Here is a 21,188-nt window from a genome sequence, read left to right as displayed (position 1 = left end):
CTCCCGCAGCTCGGGTCAGGCCACAGGTTTGGCTTTGAGCAATCCCCCAAATTCACTCACTGCAAACATTGCACAACGGCGCTTGGGCCCCGGGATTAAAATATAACTCGCTTTCCCTGCTTTATACAGCTCGCTGGCCACTACTGCAGCGTTCTGCTGTGGAGAAGTGAAGCTCGAGGTGCGGGCTAGTCGGGGATGTGTAATCTTAGAAATGTGAGATGGGGGGAAACTGCTCCATTTTGTTCCAGGAGCCGTGCAGCTGGAGCTTTCCCGAGCCATGGCCATATTTTATCCCTTTATGCTTCCTTGCTGTAGCAAAAACTCCTTTTATGTCGCAGGTAACTTTTACATCGAGGCTCTAACTCTGAGCTCGCAGCAGCTGCTTTGACTCGAGGCGCTTAAAGGGACGCTCAAAATTAAATTTAAATTCATATCATTCGTTGGCGGAAAGATCTCCTGCAGTTAAGGCAAAAAATGTAGAGATGAAGCTGATCATTGCTATATATGAAAAGCAGTTTCAAACATTAATATTATGGTTCCTCTCTTAAAAAAAAAAAAAAAAGAAAGAAAGAAAAGAAAGAAAAGAATTCTCTGGCCTGTGCTTTGTATAGCTACATCTCCGTGTTCTTTCATTACCCTTTCCCTGAAAGCATCACTTAGAGGAAGAGAAATCATAAGTTCAGGCACACTGGGCTCGCCACACACAGAGGAACATCTGCTGAAAGGAGACTTTCTGAGAATAGCAAGCCACCTGCACTGAGAAATGTTTCTTCTCTCGTAACCAGTTCAGCATTCAGCAGGGTTTGGTCCGTGATCCGCCGCCGGTCTGCGTGTTGGCTGCAAAGGTGCTTGGTGGCCCCGGTGCTTTGGGAGGCTAACATTTATTTACAGGCTTGCGCCGTTGGGTTTGGCTGCTGTGGGTTTTTCTTCCACAAAAAGGAGGAGGTGAAAAATCTGTGTTTGCGTTGATCCGGCTCTTTGAACAGTGTCTTCACAACTTGCGTTTTCTCCACCGTAACGAGCGTCTGGAGATGATTTGTGCCTTTCCAGCCGCCCTCTGGCTCGTTGGGGAGGAATGTGTTGGACGTGGGAGCAAGGCTCGCTCCGACGGTGTTCCCGGGGTTGGTTCTGCACCTGGGAGGGGTCTGTGCAGAGGACGTCCCTTCCCCTCTCCTGCTTTCCATCCCTGGAGTGAAAACCCTAAGGGTCACAATTCCCTTGTGTTATTGCTCCTAGAACCTGCCAGGATGGAGGGAAGGTGTCTTTTTCATCCTGGGAGCGTGCCAGCGATCCCCCCTTGTGCAGAGAGGTGCAGCACCTCAAGGAGAAGTGCGGGCGCTTGTCCCAAACCTTCCTGCCACTGGGAGGGGGAGCGGGGGAGCTCTGGGGCTGCAGCCTCATGGTCTGGCTGCTCTGCGACTTCCCCCTCTTGCCGAAACACAAACTGGTGATTTCTGAAGGCGTGGAAACCAGAGAAGTTACGGTGGAGACGCTATCACTCCTCGGGAGCTGGAGGGACCAAAATAAACGCTGAGGGCTCGGCGTGAAGACAGCGAGTTGAGCGTTAGGTGCTGAGTTCCTGCGAAGGTGACAGCTGCAGCAGGCATCTGAGGAAATCCCTCCTTACCCTGCAGAGCTGGAAAAGCAGGGTACGGCGTTTTATTGTGCTTCTTAGCCTTGATCACAGAGCTTTCAACCACCCTCTTTACCCTCGCTGTTGAATCTGGCCTGTAGGTACAGATTCTTCTCCAGTGCAGCTATTTGCACGAGATTTAATCTCTAAGGAGCGTGCCAGAAAAACAGCCTTGGGGAAATGGCAATCTGGTAGCTTCCTTGTCTGTAAAATGGGGATAGCGATGCAGAACTCCTTCCTGTGAAGTGTTTCGGGGCCTACCAGCAGAAAGCACTCAAGTGGCACAGGTTTGAAGCTCCCGGCCAAAAGGAGACGAGGCAGAAGAAGCCCAGGCTCCCGTGGCAGGTCGGCGGCGAGGCCAGGAGCAGAGCCGGTGCCTCTGACTCCTGCTCGAGCGTCCCCATCTGCCGCGTGTGGCTGCGGGCGGCGAAAAAAGAAAAAAAAAAAAACAGCTCTGGGTTTGCCTGGCTGTGCATCGAGGAGGAAAACGAGGTTGTGGGAGTCCATCCTCGGTGCCTTTCGGGAGGCTGCCCCGTGGAACCAGGTGGAGGAGCCACAAGGGGTCTGCCACTGGCCCCCAACGAGCTGGAAGGAAGCCACTCGCCCATTTCATGCTGGCTTCTGCACAGCCCTGGTGTAGTAAGCGCCTCGTAGTGCCGCTCACCTGAATTTTACCGTCACCTCCGCCCTGTTGGAAGAGGTTTTGACCCCCAGGGGTTTTTATTCCCGTGCAAGGCTTTGCTGGTTGGTCCAGCAGAGATCTCAGCGCATCCTGTGGCACACTGGGGAGTGTCATCTGGTTATGTTTGACTTCATCTCACGCTGCGCTCGCGGGTGTGAAGAAGGAACTGGTAAAATTAGGGACTGTGGAAGGTGTGAGACGTGGTGCTCGTGCAGATGCTGGCAGCGGGGCAGCGTCAGTGCAGAGCTCGCTTTGAAGGAGTCGCTGCCCTTCCAGAGCTACATGGCAGGAGCAATAAATACCCTGTGCCACGTGCAGCCCTCTGGATCAGGAGGCACCGGGCAGGAATTACAGCTGTGAGCGTGTAGGGGATGATGCAGGGACAGAGATCTCTCGGCTGCACTGTGCAACACCTTTATTTTTCCCGTGCACCCTAAATCCCTTCTGAAGTGGCTGCTGCCTGAATTTTGCCCAAACTTTTGTGCACTCGGCCACGTTGGGGGTTGCAAAGGAGCTGCCCTGCCTCTCTGTTTCCAGAAAAGTTCTTTAGGGTTTTGTACGGGTGTTTCTTTCCCTGTGTGCTGCTCAATGCTCTTGTTGTGGGTTAGAAAGTGCCCTACAAAAAATCCATCCTAAAGGCTGTGCAGAGATCACTTCGTTCACGTGAGGCCGCCACGCGTTGAGCTCACTCCTCGCAGGCTGCCTTCTGCTTTCACCTGATGGATTTACGCTGGGGAGGCAGCAGCCCGGTGCAGCTCGGGGAATTGAGGCCAGCCCCCTGTTTGTGGTAATTCTTAAATAGTTCATTTGGGCGTAATGCCTCTTCTTGCAGCTGATTCTCTATTACAAACAGATTTTCTGATAATGGCACCTGCGCCATTCAGGCGGGATCATTATGGTAATAGCAGCAAGCGTCGTTACGGAATTGGCACGCGGAATTCCTGTCAGATCGTTATAATGACAGAAGTAATGCCATAAATAAAGAGATGCTGTAACGGCAGCACTAAACCGGGGCGTAGCAGAGAAAATGACAGGTAACATTTCCCCCCCAAGCCTCGGCACCGCCAGGTGAAGCCCTGTGGAGATGGTTGGAAATCCCTAGGTGTAGAAACGGGGTTTTGCTCTCGTCCTGTGGGGTTTTGCTCCTCGGGCTGGCTCTCAGCGTGGCTGGTTTTTGGGATGGGTTTCAGGCGGGGCTTCTGCAGGCTCAACCCATCCCTGCTGCGTGGTCCCGGCTGCACATTGCCTCACGCAGCTCCCCGCAGGAAATGTGGGAAAGCTCAAAATTGTTTTGGGGAGATTGGGGTGAGGGGTGAGGCTGTGATGTGGCCAGCGGGACCTGCAGGAGGAGGCTGATGCGAGTAGTGTGGAAGGAATAGTACCAAACTCCCACAAATAGAAGAAAAAGGGAAAAAAGGGGAAGAAAATCAGCATTTTGGAGAAGTTACCGAGGATTTGTGACGTGGAAGGAGTAGCACCAAACACCCGCAAGCAGAATTAAAAGGGGAAGGAGGAAGGGGGACAAAAATCAGCGCGCCAGAGAAGCCACCGAGGATTCGGGGTGGGGATTGCCCCCCCCCTCCACTTCCCTTCCTATAAATCCCTGGAGCTGGGTGCGTTGTGTTAGAGGCCGGGCCTGCAGTCAGGTTTAACAAACACAGATAATCCAGCTGGCTAATCTGCAGCCCGCTCGGGCTCCCTAAATCCCGCTGGCAGGCGGCGAGGAGGAGGCCGGGCACTGCTTTGTCACGGGCACGCTCCACCAAAGTCGCCGCTAACGCTGCTCCAGCCACCTCATGGACATAGCACAGATGTCTTGCTCGGGGGGGGGGGGGAGCTCTGCTTTATTTATTTATTTCAATAAAACCCCTTTTATTTTTCAGTGCTCCCCCGGATTAAATGCTCCCGGAGGGGGGTCGTAGCCCCTCGGTGGGCTCGGATGAGGTTTGGGTGAGCCCTGTGCGGCACGGCGGTGGAAGAAGGAAGGGTGCTCGGGACGCAGCCGTGGGACGGTCGCTTTTTGATGGCCGGCCTTTGTGAGAGGACATCTGGTGCCAGGATTGCTGCCGTCGGGGCTGGGGGTGGGCTGCGAGGCCAGGGAATTTGATGGATTAGCGCGCTCCGAGGGCTGGGGGAAGGGACGGGTAGGGTTTCAGCGCTTGCTGCAGGTAGGGAGAGAATTTGGGGATTAGGGGCGTTTTGCTGGAAGCTGCAGAGAGGGGAGGATTCGCAGAGGGGGAGGGGTTGGGAAGAAAACAGCCTGTCCAGTTTCCCCGAAGAAATGTCACTCGTGTGCTCTGCGAGGGAGCACCGGGGCCACGCGTGCGCGCTTGGAGCAAGAGATATAAAAAAAAACCCACAGCAAATTGCTCCGGGCTGTCCCCCGGCCTCGGAGCCCTGGGGAAGCCGGGTTGCGTGGCCTCGGGGTTGGTCGGTTCATTCCCTGCTGCTTCCTCTGCATTCAGTGACCTCCTCTCCCCAGAGATCGGCTTAAATTCAAACTTGATCCTTTGCTTAAGGGCACAAGCGGCAGCCTCTCCTTGCGCATTACAGATCCGGCTGTCTGTCTTTCCCCCGTGGCCACCAGATGGGCTGAGCTGCGAAACGGCAGCTTTGGAGCTGCTGGAGAGGGGTTTGGGACCCCTCCTGCCCCCGTGTCCTCGAGGGGAAGGAGGGAAAATCCTCATTTCTCAGAGCCTCCCCTGGGGGTGGTGATTTCAGCACGCTACGACCCCAAAAGGGGAAAATTGGTGGTTTTCTTGGGGCAGGGCCCAGCCTCGTGGTGCTGTCGCCGGGGTGCGTTTTGCCAGCGCTCTGTGCCCGCCAGTGCCCAGCCCTGGGTAGAAAAACCCCGTCCCTTGTCTGCTGCAAGGGTTGGTGGTAGCGGGGAGGGCACTGGGACCTGGCCAGAACGGGGACCTCGAGGAACAGCCACGCTGAAACCCAATCCCTGGCCAGGCTGCGGATCGGATCCGTGTGTAAAAACGGCCCGGGTGATTAAATGTCTGCTGGCCTGGCCTGCTGGAAGGGCTGCTGCGAGCTCGCAGGAGGCACATTGGGGTCCTTGGTTCATGTTTTGGGGCTGCACACACACACGTGGGAGTGCTGGAACATCGGGTTGCTGATGTCAAGGGGACTGAGCAGCCTTCTGACTTCTGATTTCTTCTCCGTGGTGACAAAGCGTTGCTTGTGGGGACATGGCAATGTCCCCATGGTGTCTGAAAGCCTCGAAACACTGCCCTGAAAAAGGAAAAAAGAGGGAACAACTTACACCCGCCGTCCTGCCAATGCCTTTATGTGAACCTTAAGGAAGAAAAGGAAGCAAAATTTGGGGGAGAGGAGGGAAGAACTCGCTGTAAAAATGCACGTGGGGCACTGCGCAGCCGTGGTGTGTGAAATGGGAGCTGCTCGGTTCAATGGGAGCTCAGCAACCCGGGGCTGGGCTTTTCAAGGGGGCTGGAGGGGAGCCAGCAGAGGGGCAGCAGCGGCCTTGGGGTCAGCACCCGCTGCAGGGGGGCTCTGGTGGCCGGGAAGGCTCCGACTGCCCAGCTCCTGCGGGTCCTGGCCTCCTTGGAGCACTCCCGAGCCATCCCTGGTTGCACCAGGAGCCTCGTGTAGGTGTCGAGGAGCGACCTGGGCTGTGGGCTGCTGCTTCTCCAGCATTTATGGATTCGGTGGCTCCGATGCTGTAGGGTACAAGCGCTCCCTGCGCTCCCTGCCCTGCCAGACCCAGTCCTGCTCCGTGCCCCACGCCACACGGCGGGGGCTCGGGGCTAGGAAGAAGCTTCCCCCAGCCAGGTAATTCCTCCAGAGCGTCTGCTTCTGGGTGCTGCCAGCGACAGAGATGAATCAGCGTTGCCTCCAGCCTGACGTGGTTGATGGCTGCGCTGCTGCCTTCCTGGAAGGGAAGGGATCGCAGTCCAGTACCGGGAGTCCATTCCTCTTCCCGGAGCCGGAGCCTTGCTGGTTCCTCGCAGCCAACCTCGCCCGTGCGCCATGAAACAGCCTCCTGACAGCACCCCGAGCTGAGCGATGGGCCCACGAGGTGCTTTATGCACTGCCCGGAGAGGTGGGGATGTGTAAATCGTGCCGTCCGAATGATTTAGCCCCAGATGCGGATGGGATTCGAAATGAAGTTCTCTCCCTTGCTTCTCCCTCGTGCCAGCGCTGGAAGAACTGCTATAAACCAGGAGCTGATGGCAGCGGCGTGCGGGGTGGGTTACACGGGGCTGTGGGGCTGTGCCCTCGTCCTTTTCCTCTTCCTACATCCCCGGGTGTGCCAGGCATCTCGTCCCAATCTGTGCCCACCCCTAAATTCATCCCGGTCTGTGCCCACCCCTAAGCACGGAGCCCTGCGGCTGTTGGAGCTCCCGTGAGGCTTTGTAGGGCAGATGAGTGACGTGTTGCAAGTGGCTTTAGGTTTTATGCAAAGCCAATGATGCTTAAGCCAGCTGGTGGATTTTTAGGTTTCTCAGCAAGTTTCGTTGGACAAAAAGATGGAAAGTGTCACGGGTCCGGCGTGAAATGCCGGTGGAGGGCAGGTGAAAGTGCTGGGAGCAGCGGGGTGGCACCTCGGGGAGCTGGGTCGTGCCCCTCCTGCTTTGGGGGCAAAAAGGCAAACTCACAGGATGGTTCCTGTTTCCACTGCGGTGAGGATTGAACATTAATATTAAAATCTTTGGGGGATTTTTTTCCTAAAGATTAGTTTTGCTTCTTGGCTGGTGCCCTGGTTTAGACCTCATGGAATAGGTTTGGAAATGCGAGCCGAGGCGGATATGTTGGAAAGATGAAGCACGGACCCAGCTCTGCTGTTTTCCTTGCAATTTGCTTTCCAGAGGAGCTCTTTTAGCCCTTCACTGCTCTCCTGGTGCTGCCAGATGCCCGGGATTCAGCTGTTTCTCAAAATGTAAAGGTGCCGGGGCAGGGATGAGCCCCAAAGACTCGATCACCGTTGGCTCTTCGGCTGTCTTCCTAACGCGGATCATGGCACGGGGGCTTTCTTTTTGGGTAATTCTCACCTGAAAACCCAACTTAACCAAACTCACCGGTCTGGACTAGAGAGATGAAAACATCTCCAGGTTTTTTTCCGGAGACAAATACGCATTTGTTGTTCTTTGCCTGTTACAAAGCGCGGTTTCGTGGAGAGCCAAATAAAATCCTCGCTTTGCGGTGTTTCTGTAATGCGTTAAAGTTTATGGAGCATTTAACAAACTTTTTTAGTGTGCCGTAGTTTATGGTGGCAGCAAACAGCCAAGTGTCACATCAAAGTTGTGGGCTCTTCCCACTTAATGGCATCGTGTTTAGTGCTTTCTCTTGGGTGGCTTTTCAGTGCACGGCTCCGCGTGCCTTCTGCTTCCCTTTCTTCTCCAAAAAAAAACCCTCTAAAAGATTTCGAATGCTGATTTAGGGTGCGCAATTGAAGCAAAGTGGTTGGATTTATTTTTATCTTTAAAGGAGAAAAATACAAAACAAAGAATCGCAGCCACTTCAGTGTTGCTGTGCTGGGAGAGGGGGAACCTGCTCCTGGTGGAAGGCGAGGAGAGGTGGCCACGAACCCTACAAATCCGTGAAGCAGGAGCTGTGTGAACCCGGGCTGGTTTCGGCTGAGATGAGCAGGTGTGGTCAGACCAGAGCCTGCTGGCAACAGCACCGAGGCTGCTGGTTTGGGGCCTTTTGCCAGGATTTGGGGGTTTGCTCCCCCTCTGGACAGCAGGAGGCTGAGCTCCGGGGCTCTGCGTGCACTGCGCTGCCCTGTCCCAGGGCTCGGGGTCGCGGCCGGCTGGGAGAGCACAGGGAGGGGGTGCAGGGAGTTACCAGCTCCCGAAGCAGCTCTACGGGCTTGGCTTTGTCAATTCCACTAAATTTAAACTAAAGAGGTGTAAAAAGGCGATGACGAAGCCTGGGTGATGCATCACGAAGTGTCCTATTCGCTTTATTGTCGGTTTAATTATGATAATGTACATCCGTGTACGTATAATGACGTCCGCACGCAAGATCTATTCAGTAGTAAAGGCTTTATATGACCTTATAAATAAGGGAACCTGAGCTGCACCGAGGGCTCCCTGTAGCATCCTTCATTATATCCCAGCTGAAAGCAGGAAGATTCCTGTTCTGCCTGAGCTACGCCGGGCTGGGGCCGCTGAGCTGCAGCTGCGTGGAAGGGGCTGCCCGGTGCAGGTGATTTTTCATCGCCCTGCCTGCGTTTCAGCCCCAGTTTGCTTAGGAAATTTCCCGGGGAGTGGAAGGCAGCATAAAATGTCTTATTAACGCCGCTGCGATCTGTCAGCGGCAGTATCCCGTGAATTGGTGCACGAGAGAGGCGTGTAAACAGAGCTGGAAGTGAAATAATCTGACTGCGGGTTATTAAAAAACAAAGCAAGGTGCAGCAGCGCAACGCGAGGAAATTCCATTTGGAGCTTCCAACGACAAACCTTCCTCACGTTCCTCCCGTGATTTATATAATTGCTGAGCCGCTTTGATGGCTTGATGGAATTACAGCTCCGCGTTACACGATGGATAATCAATCAAAATAAACTGTGTTTACCCCTCCGCTGCGGCGTGCGTGTGCGAAACAGAGGCGGCACGGTGTGAATTCGTCCCTCACGCTGGGTTTCGGGTGTGATTTCAGGACCCGATACCTGCGTGAACCTGACCTCCCCTGGGAGGCTTCGAAACCCGGCTGGCTCAGGCAGGGGCTGCAGAAACTTGCTCTTTCCGTCGTGCGTGTAGGAACATTTCTGCCTAAATAAGCAGTGGGCTTGTTTGGTTCGATATCAGAGCAAATCAAACCGCAGCGAGGAGGCCAAAGGTGCCAACTCCCCGGCTGTGTGTAAAGGCTGGGTAGGACTTGTAGGGTGATCTTCTGCCTTTCAAGGCAAGCTCGGAGGTGCTGGTGGCTGCTGCGTACTGCTCTGCTCCCCGCCTCGCTCGCTGCACGAGGGATTTCGGTTTTAGCCTGGGTTTAGAAGAATTTCTTACCCTGTTGACCAACTGTGCCGTCATGAAAGGGGGAAAGCCTTTTTCCGATGGGTTTCTGGATTAAAAATTAAAGCAAGTCTTTGTAGTAGGTGCTAGCTGAGGTGATGTGTAAACGCCTTACAGCACCCGCTCAGCGTTTCTGTCTGAAGAGACGATTTCTGCAGCAGGTGAGCCCCTTTCCTACAGCCCAGAGCACAGCCACGCATTTCGGTGGCTCTTTTCCTATCTCCTACCCTCATTTTCGGTCTGTTTGCTCAGTGGCAGGGCTTTTTTGGGGCGGTTACGAGGCGCTGGGTGTGCTTAAATGGCTTCTGCAGCATCACAGGCGCGGGGCTGTCCCTTTGGTCTCCCTCCTCCGCGTACAAAACCTGCCAGCTTGTGAGCAAAGGCAGATAAAAAGGAAAGGCTCCAGCAGGGCAACAGGCTCAGCGCCTCCCTCAGAGCATCCCCACCTCCAGCTGGGCTTTTTTTTGGGGTCCTTTGGGGACCTTCATCCCGCACAAAGGCTGCTGTCCCCACGGCTGCTCCCCGGAGGAATCCCTTCCCCTTCTCCCTCCTCGCCTGGCTGCGAGGGGATCACAGCTGCTGAGTAAACGTTAAGATAATGGTGTTATTACGGAGTAATTATACCGCAAGTTATTGAATTAAAAGTGATGAGGCTGCCTGGAATGCCAAGCGGGGAGAGGAGGGAGAGGCAGGGAAGGTGGGGAGCAGAGCAAACCTAATAAATCCCCTCTTGTCGAGAGCCCCTCGCTGCCGGGACCGGGACTGAGAATGAATGAAAGGGAAGCTCAAAGAGCTAATAAATAAAGCATTTCCCTGCGAATAGAGGGTATAATTAGAAACCGTGGCCCTGTGGTTTTGTGTCTGCCCTGGGGTGGAATCTGCTCAGCGCTGCACCGCGGCGATAAAACGGGGAGACAATGCCGAGCTGGTGTCGCGCAGTTGTTAACTTTTGAGGAAGGAGACGTGTTGTTCCTCTCTTCTTCTCGAAAAATAAAAATAATAATAAATAATTTAAGCTTTATGTTGCAAAACTTCAATAACTGGCTGTACCCTGGAGCCTCTCCATCAGGAACTCGGGCTGATTTTGCATTTTTATTTCTGTATATTTTCTGGAGGGGGAGGCTCTTCTCTTTCTTCCATTTTCTTTTTTTTTTTTCTTTTTCCCCAGGAGTGCCAAACAAAACTGCTTCTTTTTTCTTTTTTCTCTTTTTTTTTTTTTCTTTCTTTTCCTTCTATCTCAGGCTGGGATTTACCTACAGATACAACCCCCGACTCCTCTCCAGCTACAGCAGCGGTGTTGCCGTGCTAGCAGCCGGCGTGCGCGCGTTCCTCCCTTCCTCCCAGCTCGTCCTTTATCTCTGCTAGCTCAGCCCTGGCAGCTCTCACCTTCTCAGCTGTGGCATATGGGACACGGGGCCTCCCAAATGACACGTACAAACAGCTAAAACCCCTCCCAGGCGGGATAAAGTCTGTTAAAGTGAGGTTTGTGCCTGAGCCTCCATCTCCCCTTACACCACGGGCATCCTCCGGGGTTGGATGAGCCTCTGCCTCTGCTGGTGCCTCCCTTCTGCCTCTTTGGGATGGGGATCACGGGTGGGACCCAGAGATCCCAAAGCAGTAAATGCAGCAGCAGGCGGGTGCCTGGGGCGTGTCGGTGGAAGGCAACAGGAGGATCAGTGGTGGGGAGCAGACGGAAAAGGGGATGCATAAAAAACCCTCTTGGGGGCTGGGCAATAGCCACTGGATTTTCACAGGTAAAAAAGGAAAAAAGGTGCTGCCTCCTTCCTCTCGCTGTGCGCCCCTGAAAGTCGGGGGGAGGAAGGAGGAGTTTGCGTCTTTGCAGGTTTTTAACCTCAAAATGTCTTGGGTGGCTTTGGCTGAAGGGAGGGGTGTGAATAGGAAGGGTCCCCCCGCCCCGAGCGGGTGCTTGAGGAGCTGGAATGATTTGTGAGAGGCGCTTTGGTAGGTGCTAGAGGGCTGTGGAGTGTTTACCTGCCTTTGCAACCTAAAAAGCCCTAATAAAATACACACCAGGAGCATTAACAATGAAACTATTTTGAGGATTATTAAGCTATTAGAGAAGAATGGAAGGAAATCTGCCTGGCATTATGTGCGGTGCCACGAGACATTTAAATGAATACTTTCCCTATAGCAGCTCCTTCAGAAACCTCAGAGCACTTAAACATCCTCAGTGAGAGAGACCCTGGGTGCTGGGAGACGGCTCTGGAGCATTTTCTTCCCGTTTCATCTTGGGGAAACTGAGGCAGAGCCGTTTGGGCACTGTGGCCACCGCGGGAAGGGTGAGCGGGGTGTGCTTCCCGTGGGGTTTCCACCAACCTTTGGCGTGATGAATGCTAGAAAATCCCCACGTCCAGCAGCGTCCCCGCTGCCTGGGGGTGCCGGATTGCATTGTTTTCCTCTCCCCCAGCTCATCGTGCTGCTGGGGAGCAGATCTGGGCTGTGGGCACCACCAACATCCTCCCGGCTTCTCCTGACGGCCGCCGCAGCGTTTGCAGCGCTGCCCGTACCCCTCCCAGGGCAGCCCATAAACCCTGCCGTAATGTTATTTACTTGTAAAAGGCAATTTGTAAAGATCTGTCTGGGGGCTGCTGTCACCATTTCCATGGGATTTATTTTTCATTTATTTACGGTTTATGCGCATGTATAAGCGCTTCTTCTTTCCCCTCATAATCTCAAACTCAATTGTCCCTTGGACTTTGCTGTCACCACTCGCAGCATCAGCTGTGCGGGTCCCAGGGCTGCCTCATACAGCTTTTTTTTTTATTATTTTTATTTTTACTTTTTTTTTTTCTGAAGATGGAGAGGATCTGTAGTCAGTGCATCGAGCTCGGGGCTTGCAGTTTGCTTCGGGATGGAGGAGAGCCTGGAGCTTCTGGTGCAGCCAGGCTGGGAGGGAGGGAGCAGATGAGGTGCTAAATTCCTGGCGTTGGATTTGGGATAATAAATGAAGAATTTCCTGGCTTCGAGGACGCACAAATTGTTTGGTTCTGATTTGAAGGAGCGTTTTCTGCCTGGTCTGTGGGCAGTCTGTTGGCCGTGGGGTCTGGGGCTTTTGTTTTACCTCTGCTTAGCACCGGGGGTAGCAGGTCGCTACCTGAAGGCGCTGGCTTACAAACAAGGTCAGGGCATCCAGCAAAGGCCTCCCACGTCTTAAATTTCTCCTGGCTGCCAGCATTCGGTGTTTGCTCAAGATTTCTGTTTGCCTTCACTTCTAATGATCCCACCTAAAATAAAGGCTCGACTCTTCTCCCCGCTGGATGCCCTTGGTGGAAGACAACCGGGGGAAACGGCCGCTGCAGATCTGTGCCTGAGCTGGGAGCAGCTCCGGGATCCTCAGCATCGATGTGCAGCCCTTCAGCCGTGCCATCCCCCTCGAGCAAACCCTGAAATAGATCCCGGCACGGCCCAGGTCCCGGGCAGACGTCTGAAACGCTCGGTAGCTGCCGACCCAGGGCTGTGTTCTTCTAGGAACAGTCAGAGAAGGGACCTGAACTGGTGGAGTCACCGGGTACGTGGAGGAACACAGCCTAAAAAAAAACAAAATCAAATAGGAGAGCTGGCAGTGGAGCTCTTTGAAAATTGTTCAAAGGGACCTTGTCAATGTGAGGCTCCTATTTATGTTTTTTAGTCCTCCTCCCTCTTTCATTTGTTGATACAATCTTGGAAGTGGGAGGATTTACAGAAATGCGTGCGTTTTTTAAGCTGCTTCTTCAGACACCTTTTTTCCCTCGTAAACACCGTTTGAGGCCCAGCTGGAAAATACAAACACGGAAAAGTCCTCAGCAGACCCCTCCTCTGCTCGCTTCACAACCTGAGAGTCAGCTTGCTGCTGGATGTGGCCTCAAGGTAGCTGCTCAGCTTCACAGCTGCACCAAGGACAGAGCGGTAAAAACCCGTGGGCAGCCCTATATTCAACCCCATCAAGGGCTCCTCTAAGGGTCTGGGCCTCCAGGACAAGGATGCTCAGCACCACGGGGGCTCTCGAGGTGGGTCCGTCCGGTCTCTGAGTAGGAAGGATTATTTCGGAGTATTTGGGGCCATCTGAAACAATCCCCAGGGTGAAGGAGGAGGAGCACCCTTCAGCCTTTCCTGCGCTGGAGCAGCTTTTGGATCTCCCCTCCCGGTTTCGGACTCCATCAGGGCACCCAAAAAAATCGTCAACGAGGATCTCTCCTGCAGGGAGGGGGCTGCAGCACCTCAGGCCATGGAAGTCAGTTTTGAGAAGTTTTTCCTGCTGCTGGTTGCAGCAGCAACAGCGCCAGGGCACTGAGTGATGTACAGACCCAGCTCACGTAACCAAGGGCGCGGTGTATTTGCTGAAATTTACTGAAAAAACGGTGTTTTTACCAAAAATTACCACCAAAGGCTCCGCGGGTGCTGCGTTTTGCACCTTCACGGGGCCTGCTGGTTACCTGGAGGACGGGTAAGGGCTAAGAGGAGGTTACACCCGAGCAGCCTTAAACTTCTGTGCGAATTAACAAGCGAAGGCAAAACCTGGGGGGTCCCTTGGCTGCACTCCCCACCGGCTCCTGGGCACGGCTCTGACAAGCTCGTGCTAAAACCATGCCAGCCCCCGGCTTGCGAGGAGCAGCTTTGAGAGTCGGTGATTTTAGGGGGGTTGCACTTGGCTGAACCATTTGCAGAGGTGCTGGGGAAGGGGGAGAGGAGACAGCAGAGCTCCTTCCCCCCGGCCAGGTACAGCTGCGGAGAGAAGGGATTTCCCCGCGGACACGGGGCAATGGAGCTGGGCTCGGAGCTCAGGGGCTCTCAGGGTGGATCCATCCCGTGTCTGCCGAGGATTATTTCAGGATCAGCCCATGGGTGCTGCAGAGCTGTGTCCAGGCCGGGGCTGGGAAGTGGCTTTGGGGTGCGGTGCCAGTCCCTTTACCTCGTTTTTTTTTTTTTCTGGCTGTGGAAAACCCGCAACGCCTGCAGGAGCCGAGTTCAGATGGCTGCTCTCGGTGTCTGGCCCTGGGAGCTATGGAAAGCAGCGCTCGCAGTCCTGTTCGAACCTGCAAGCTGACGAGTTAAAAGGTTGTTTTGACCCTTCGGGATATTTAAATAATCATTTATTTTTTTTTTAACCTTCCTTCTCCCAGTTTTACGAGAGGGCCACGCCAAGAGCTTTGTGTTGGGAGGTAGCGCAATTACAGCAAGTCCAGGCGAGTGGATGTCCCCAGGGGCTGTTTCATAGCTGGTTTTCACTCTCCTTTTTATTTTTTTTTCTCCTTCCCCCACCCCACTGATTGCTCTCGCTCCTCCGCTCCCCACGCGCGTGCGGTGCGGCCGCGGGACCCCCCTGCCGTGGGGAGCGGCCGCGCTGGTGACATGGGGACAGCGTTGGGTCTGTAGGTCCACGCAGGAGAGGGGGAGCACCACAAACTCGTGTTTTGCTCGTGGGCTCTGTGCTTCATGAGCCGGGCAGGGTTTTATTTTTGGGCTGCCTCTCACCTTCTGGAAAATGCCTGACCCCTACGCGGGTGCTGCTGCCCCGGCGTCTGTCGGCCCGCGGGGCCCCGCGTGCCTCGGGCTCTCCCCTCCAGCGTGGGTGCAGGGGGAGGCCTGGGGAGGTGTTTTCGTGTCCCCAGATCCACACTGGGCGCCCCGCTGCTCGCTTTTCTGGGATGGGAAGAAGCACCGAGTGTTCCCGTGGGCGAGAGGCGCGGGTGAGAGCCGTCAGCTCCTTTGCTGCTCCTGCCCACGGGCTCCAAGGGGGCCGAGGAGGTCGGGCAGCGTGTGCAGGGCTCTGCTGCTGCCCCCTGCATGGCCTCGGTCGTGCTCACCGGGCTGTGGGGTGCCGAGAAGGCAACCACAACCTGAAACCACGACCACAACCTGGGGCAGGGGGATCCTGGTGTGCACTGTGCTGCCCGCAGCCCCCCGGCACCCCTCACCCCCTGGGTTTGGCTCCTGCCCTGGGGCTGCCTCTGTACGGCGCTTCCTGGGGGCATGCAAGCACCGTGTGGGTGCACATCCTCTCTCCAAAGGGTTTTTTTGGGGATTTTCTTGGGGGTGACTGCCGTTAGCACACATGAGCGTGTCTCCAACCCAAACGGGTGTGTGAGCAGGAGCACGTCAGGGCTGGCGGTGCTTCTGAAGCCTGTCCTGGGCTTTCTAAACGCGGACTGAGCTCGTGGTGCTCGGGGAAGGAGCAGGAAATTATCAGCACGTTCAAAGAGGTGAGGATGAGCGCGAGATGGCCGAGGGCGTCCAGCCCTGGCAGGAGCGGCGCCGTGGCTGCGAGCGGAAAAAAATCCCAGAGAGCTGGGGAGAGCTCTGCTCCCGGGAGCGGTCTGAAACGGGTGGCTGAGAGCCCTGCTGTGCTCGCTGCCTTTTGCCCACTTGATTTAATTTCCAGCCTCACCGAGGCCTCTCCAGCCAAACAGCAAAGCGGTTTGGGTTTCGTTGCCAGCCAGGTGCACGTGGGGGCAGGAGGTGTGTGCGTGGAGCTGCGGCTCCTGCTCCCCAGCCGCCTCTCTCTTCCCTGGTTGCTTTTGCCCCAGGAGCTGAGGTTTGCACCCTGACGACGTTTTTTGTTCCCTGGGGTAAAGCTGGAGGTTTAGGGGTGTTGTTTTCCTCTGGGCAGATAACGTCTTTGCATCTTCTGGCTGGGTGGATTTTGCTCTGGAATAAAGTGGAGCCAACCCCAGCACGGTTCTGCTGGGAGAGCAAAGATCATCAAAGCCCCTTTAATTCGCAATTAGTCCCTCTGCCCGAGGCTTTGAGAATTGCTTAGATAAACTGCATTAAAAGTTAAATCGGAATTAACCTTTCCTCGCATAAATGACCCCTCGCAGCCCCAGCTGCAGCAGAATGGGGCTGGATGCAGGGCACGGGGCTCCCAGCGGGGCAGCCCCTTCTTGGGGCTAAAACGGGCGAGTTTGGGTCCGTTCCCCTCGCGGGACACCCGTCCCATTGGGGCTGCTCCTCTGCGTGGCTCGGCCCCGCCGCGAGCTGCCCCTTGGCACGGGGCTGCCACACCAGGGTATTTTTAGAGAAGATAAGAGAGGACGGCAGGAGAGAGGGCTGCGTTCCAGGCAGCTCCGACTCTTTAATTATGTTTTTGGTCTAGAAAATGATACGGTTCCCGGAGCGTAAATAGAGAACGTATGGAAGGTAATTGCACCTCCGGGTGCAGAGCAGCTGGAGCAGGGAGAGGCCACGGCCGTGCAGAGACCGGGATGGGAGGCGAGGGAGAAGCCGGGGCACCTCCCTGTGCCCGTCCCGTCCCTTGGGGGCACGGATGAGGACCTCAGAGGGGTCCCATGGAGACTTGGCCTTTGAGCCATCCCGCTGCCGTCAGTGCCAGTATTTTGGAGCAGTTCCCTACAAAGCTGCCCCCTGGGTCACCACCAGGGCGCAGAGGACGAGCCAGGGTGTCTGGGGATGGTGGAAATCCTCCCCCAGCCTCGTACAGCCCCGGACGGAGAGCTGAGGTTGCTCCGCAGGGAGGAAGGAAATCTAGGGCTTGGGTTTGTGGTTGTGTCTTCCAGCCTGCTCAAGAGTGGGGCACATGGGAGGAGAGAGCCTCAGATGTTCTCCACAATTTCTTTTTCTTCGGAGCTGCCCTGATTTTGGGTGTGAAACCCGGAGCTGGCAGGGGTGTGGGGTTGGGGGGCTCGCTGCAGCAGCTCCTGAGCACCCTTGGCTGAGCCGCTGGCGTCCTTTGCTGTGTGCTGCCCAAAAAGACATTCCTGTTCTGCAGGAGAGGGGGCAAGCGCAGAAGCTTTTTCTTCTAAGTACCTTTTCTTTTGATTTTTTAATCCAGACAAGTGTAGTTTTTGGTGCATCCCCTTTTAAACAACGCGTTAAATTCAGCCCCCCCCCAAGCTCTGCGATTCGCTGCGTGTTGCCCTTCTCCTTCCCCGCCTTCCACGAAGCGAAGCGGCTCGAGGACGCTGCAAACAAAGGCAAGGGCACCACGCTTGGGCTGCCGCCGTGCGCTCCGAATCCAGCGGGTGCTGTGTGCAGGGCTCAGGACCTTGCAGGGCTCAGGACCTGCAGCGACGAGGAGCCGAAACCTTGGGTAGGCGCAGGAGCACGAGAAGGGACCTGGGGTGACCCGGTCCCTGCAGATGCTCGGCTCTGTGCACAAGATGAGTTTTCTCCAGGTGGGACTTGGCTCTCCAGGCACCTCCAAGCCCGTCCCAGAAGTCGGGATGTTCTCGGGATGTTCTCGGGATGTTCTCGGGCCCCGGAGCCCCGTCATGGGGAGCCCAGCACGTTCTGCCCGAGATGAAAAGCGCTGGTCTTAATCGGGGAGGAAGCCGGGGTAATTGCTCTGGGAGATAGGAAAGGGACTCCGGGGAAAACAGCTGGGACTGGACGAGGAAATCCAGGCTCCAACCTCAAACCTGCCCGCAGCTGCCATCCGGACGGGGTTTTGCAGAGCCTTCACCCTGCCGCCCTCCTCGGCTTTAACTCTCCTCTGGCCGAACGCTGGACGTGGGGGATTTTTTTTCCCTCCTCCTCTCTCCCGTTTCCCAGTATAAATCCATGGAGCAAAGCCGCCAGCTCTGTTTATTGAACACAAATAGAAGATAAAATAGTGGAAAACTAATTTTTTCATGCTCATTGGTGGGAAAGATTAAAATTATGCAAATCCTCGGCAGCGAGCTTGGTGCAGAGATAAGGGGATGTTCAAGTCGGCTGGCTGCCTGCTAATTCACTCATTGAAAAAGAAATGAGCAGGAAAGCTGTGATCGGCGTCACCGGCCCCTCATGGCGCTCACGGGGCCGGGATTTCTTCGCCGTGCAGGGAGGAAGGCGAACAAAGGAAACCTTTTTTTGGAGGAGCGTGGGGTGTGCAGCGAGGTGCAGCCACTCGCCCTGAACTCACGGGTCTTCAAGCACCAGCTGCAGTGGCGGTGATGGAGCACCAAGACCTCATCCAGGACACTTCTGCTGACCTCCAGCCTTCCAGTTCGCAATGACCTTAAAGTCCTCAAGAGCTCAAGCATTTGTCTGTTTTTCCCCCAAGCGTGATGGTTCTGGGGGTGAAGGAGGCGAAATCTGCCGCGTGGATCCCTCGTGGGTCTGGGCAAGGCTGAGATGTGAGCGGGGAACCTCCAAAGAGGAGCGCTGCTGGTGCTGGCTGCTTTTTGCTGTGGTTTTGGGGGCTGGGTGCCACAAAGCGGGGCTCAGCCAAGGATTTGCTGACCCTATATGAAGGGTGGTGTGAGGCAGGGAAGGGACAGAACTGTCTATGTGCCAGGCCCTGCCCTCTGCCAGCAGTCCCAGCCCCGCCGTCCCCCCAGCAGGGCCCATCTCACCCCGTGAGATGGAAAACAAGTCTCCAAATCCCCCTGTGGGGCATAACAATCAATTTTTTGCACAGCCCAAGTGCTGCGGGGCGTTCCTGGGATGAAAGGCCGGGGCGTCCGCCCGGGACGGAGCAGGGAACGCGCAGCTGTGCTTGCGGTCAGCACAAAGCACGAAGCAGCATCCCTCGGCCCCCGTGACTTCGGGTCTGTGACTCAGCCCCACACTTTGGCAGGAGGAAAGATTTCACTCCTTCGGACCAAACCGCACCGGGTCCGACACCAGCAGCTGGCACCGCTCCTCTGGGGGGGAGCTCAGGGCAAATAACGGGGTTTTGCTCTGCCCAGCGCAGGCTCCTCGGCTGACCCTAGAGTTTATTTCTTGAAACCCCATGAGATGATGCTGCCATGCGATGCCCACTGCCCCCCGGCAGCACAAACCCCGCGGAGCAGCTCGGATTTTCAGCCGAGCAAAGGCACCCGGAGCTTGAAATGCCGGCGGCTGCTCGTCGTGTATGGAGAGGAAGCCTGGTGCCAGCGTGTGTTTTTGGAAGGGTTTCTCCGACTTCCTGTCAAATCAATATTTATTCACAAATCTATTTGTTTGCTTTTGTCGCCGAAAACTCTCGTGGCGGTTTTTTTGTTTTGTTTTGTTTTGTTCCCCTTGTGTATTTTTGGCTGCGCGGCGCTGGCGAGAGGGGCAGCTCCAGCTCTGCTGGCTCCAGCCCTTCCAGCTGCTTCCTCCAGCCCGTGCTTGGGAGCCTCTTTTGTACGGAGGGGCTGGGCTGGCAGCAGCCCATCGGCTGCCCACAGCTTTCTCCCCTGAGCCTCCGGGTTCCCTTCGGCCCCTGTTGCTGGTTTGAAGGCAGGGGAGGGATGTGCACAGCCCCTGTTCCCCCCCCCCCGTGTGTCCGCACCAGCCCCTCCTGCAGGCGCCGCCCTCCAGCCCCATGGTGCCCCCCAGCACCCTGCATGATCCCAGCCCTGTTGTTGCCCTCAGCTTTTATTCCCATCGCCCTGAACCTTCCCGTTATTCCTCGTTCCGTTTCACCAGGAGCAAAACAAGGAGCAGCTGGAGCATCGCCCTCCCTCCGGCTGCGCTCCTCCCTCCTCTGCTCCCACCGGCTCCTTCCCGGAGCCCATCAGGGCGCTGCTCATCTCCCTCCCTGCCTGGGCTCTCGTTTTCCTTCCATTCCTCTCCTTTCCTGCCTTTCCTTCCCCCCTGCCACCGTCGTTCTTCGCCTGCAGACAGGGACCGAGGCTCAGCGCGGCTGCGGCACCTCGCTGCTGCTTCCAGCTGGCGCGGCTCCAGCTGCTCGCAGAGCTCCTGACACCTGCCCAGAGCTGCGCCCGACGTCCACGGGGCCAGAACTGGGGGTGCCATAACAAAAAAGGGGACTTTTTAGCAGGTCCTAAAGTGTTCCCGAGCCCCACGGGCTTGGGGAGAGCGTCGCCTCCTCCGGGGCTGTCTGCAGAGCCCCGGAGCTGGAATTTTATTTATCTCCCCCCAGCCAAATCACGCAAAGCTAAATTGAGCTGTGGCAGGCAAAAGTGTGAAGCGTATTATTAGGAACAGGGAGCTCTTGTTCCACAGCTGCTGCCGCTGCTGCCGTTGGTAATTAATGTTTGAGGAATTGCAGATCTTCATTAGGAGAACAATTAGATTAACGAGAGAGCCTGAACTGAGGCTGTGGTGGGAAGGGGGTGGGGAGGAAACTTTAAAAACAAAATAAAGCCCCCCCGGCACCCTGCCTTGCTGTTTGGGGATGTGTGGATGTGCTGGGATCGTGGAGGGGAAGGAGCTGGTCCCGGCTTGCCATAAATATTTCAGGCAGCCCGGACCCAGCACTCAGCCGCGGCACCCGGCTATTAGCAGAGAGAGCGTCGGGCGAAGGCTGCTGGGGGCTTGGCGAGGTGCTGGGGCTGCCTCGTTAAAAGCTTTAATTAGTGGCCCCGGCGCTGCACACGCTGACCCCTCCGAGGCGAGAGCCGCTCTGGGATCGCCTCGCTGCGAGCTCTGGGCTTTAATTCAGCGAGGAGCGGGCCTCAGGCTGAGATTTGAGACGATTCTTGGCACTTCTACAACGAGTTTGGGGGCCCCTCCACCCCTGGTCCTGGTGGGATGGTGTCCTGGAAGGAGCAGTGGTGGTCCTGGCATGGTGGTGGACTGGAAGGAGCAGTGGTGGTGGTCCTGGAACAAGGCCGTTCTGGTAGGAGGGATGTTGGTCCTGGTGTGCCAATGTTCCTGGCCTTCCGGGGCCATGGGCAGCACCTGGCTGTGCCCCCGGCTGCCCGCTCAGCCCCGTGGAACTGGAGGTGCTGGAGACGCTTTGCTGGGCCCCGCTGTGCTGTCCCCTGCCTCTGGCCCTGAGCTGCGGAGGGGAGCAGGAGGGGGGTCCCCAGTGCCTCCTGCTTTGGGACGTGGCAGCGCCTGGAGCTGGGATGGGGGAGGCTGTGGGGCAGCTCCCAAAGGCAGAGAGCTGTGGAGTCAGGAGGGTCAGGAAAAGCCAGGCATGTCGCAGAGGGGGCTGAGCCCTCGCAGGGAGGCTCTGCCTTTCGGGGCCTGCAGCTCTCTCCCTTTGGTAACTGGCGGGGACAGCAGGGCCGC

The 21,188-nt window shown here is 56.1% G+C and overlaps 1 protein-coding gene across 1 annotated transcript in view; it reads left to right on the top strand.

Annotated features, from left to right (window-relative positions):
- Positions 1-21,188, top strand: part of PTPRS (protein tyrosine phosphatase receptor type S) — a 130,152-nt gene that overhangs the window by 677 nt on the left and 108,287 nt on the right. The gene's annotated exons all lie outside the window — the stretch shown is intronic.

Source organism: Netta rufina (assembly GCF_964035555.1).
Source record: "Netta rufina genome assembly, chromosome: 28".
Classification (NCBI taxonomy): domain Eukaryota; kingdom Metazoa; phylum Chordata; class Aves; order Anseriformes; family Anatidae; genus Netta; species Netta rufina.
Note: the sequence above shows the minus strand (reverse complement) of the source record. Positions and strands in the feature narration are given on the sequence as shown.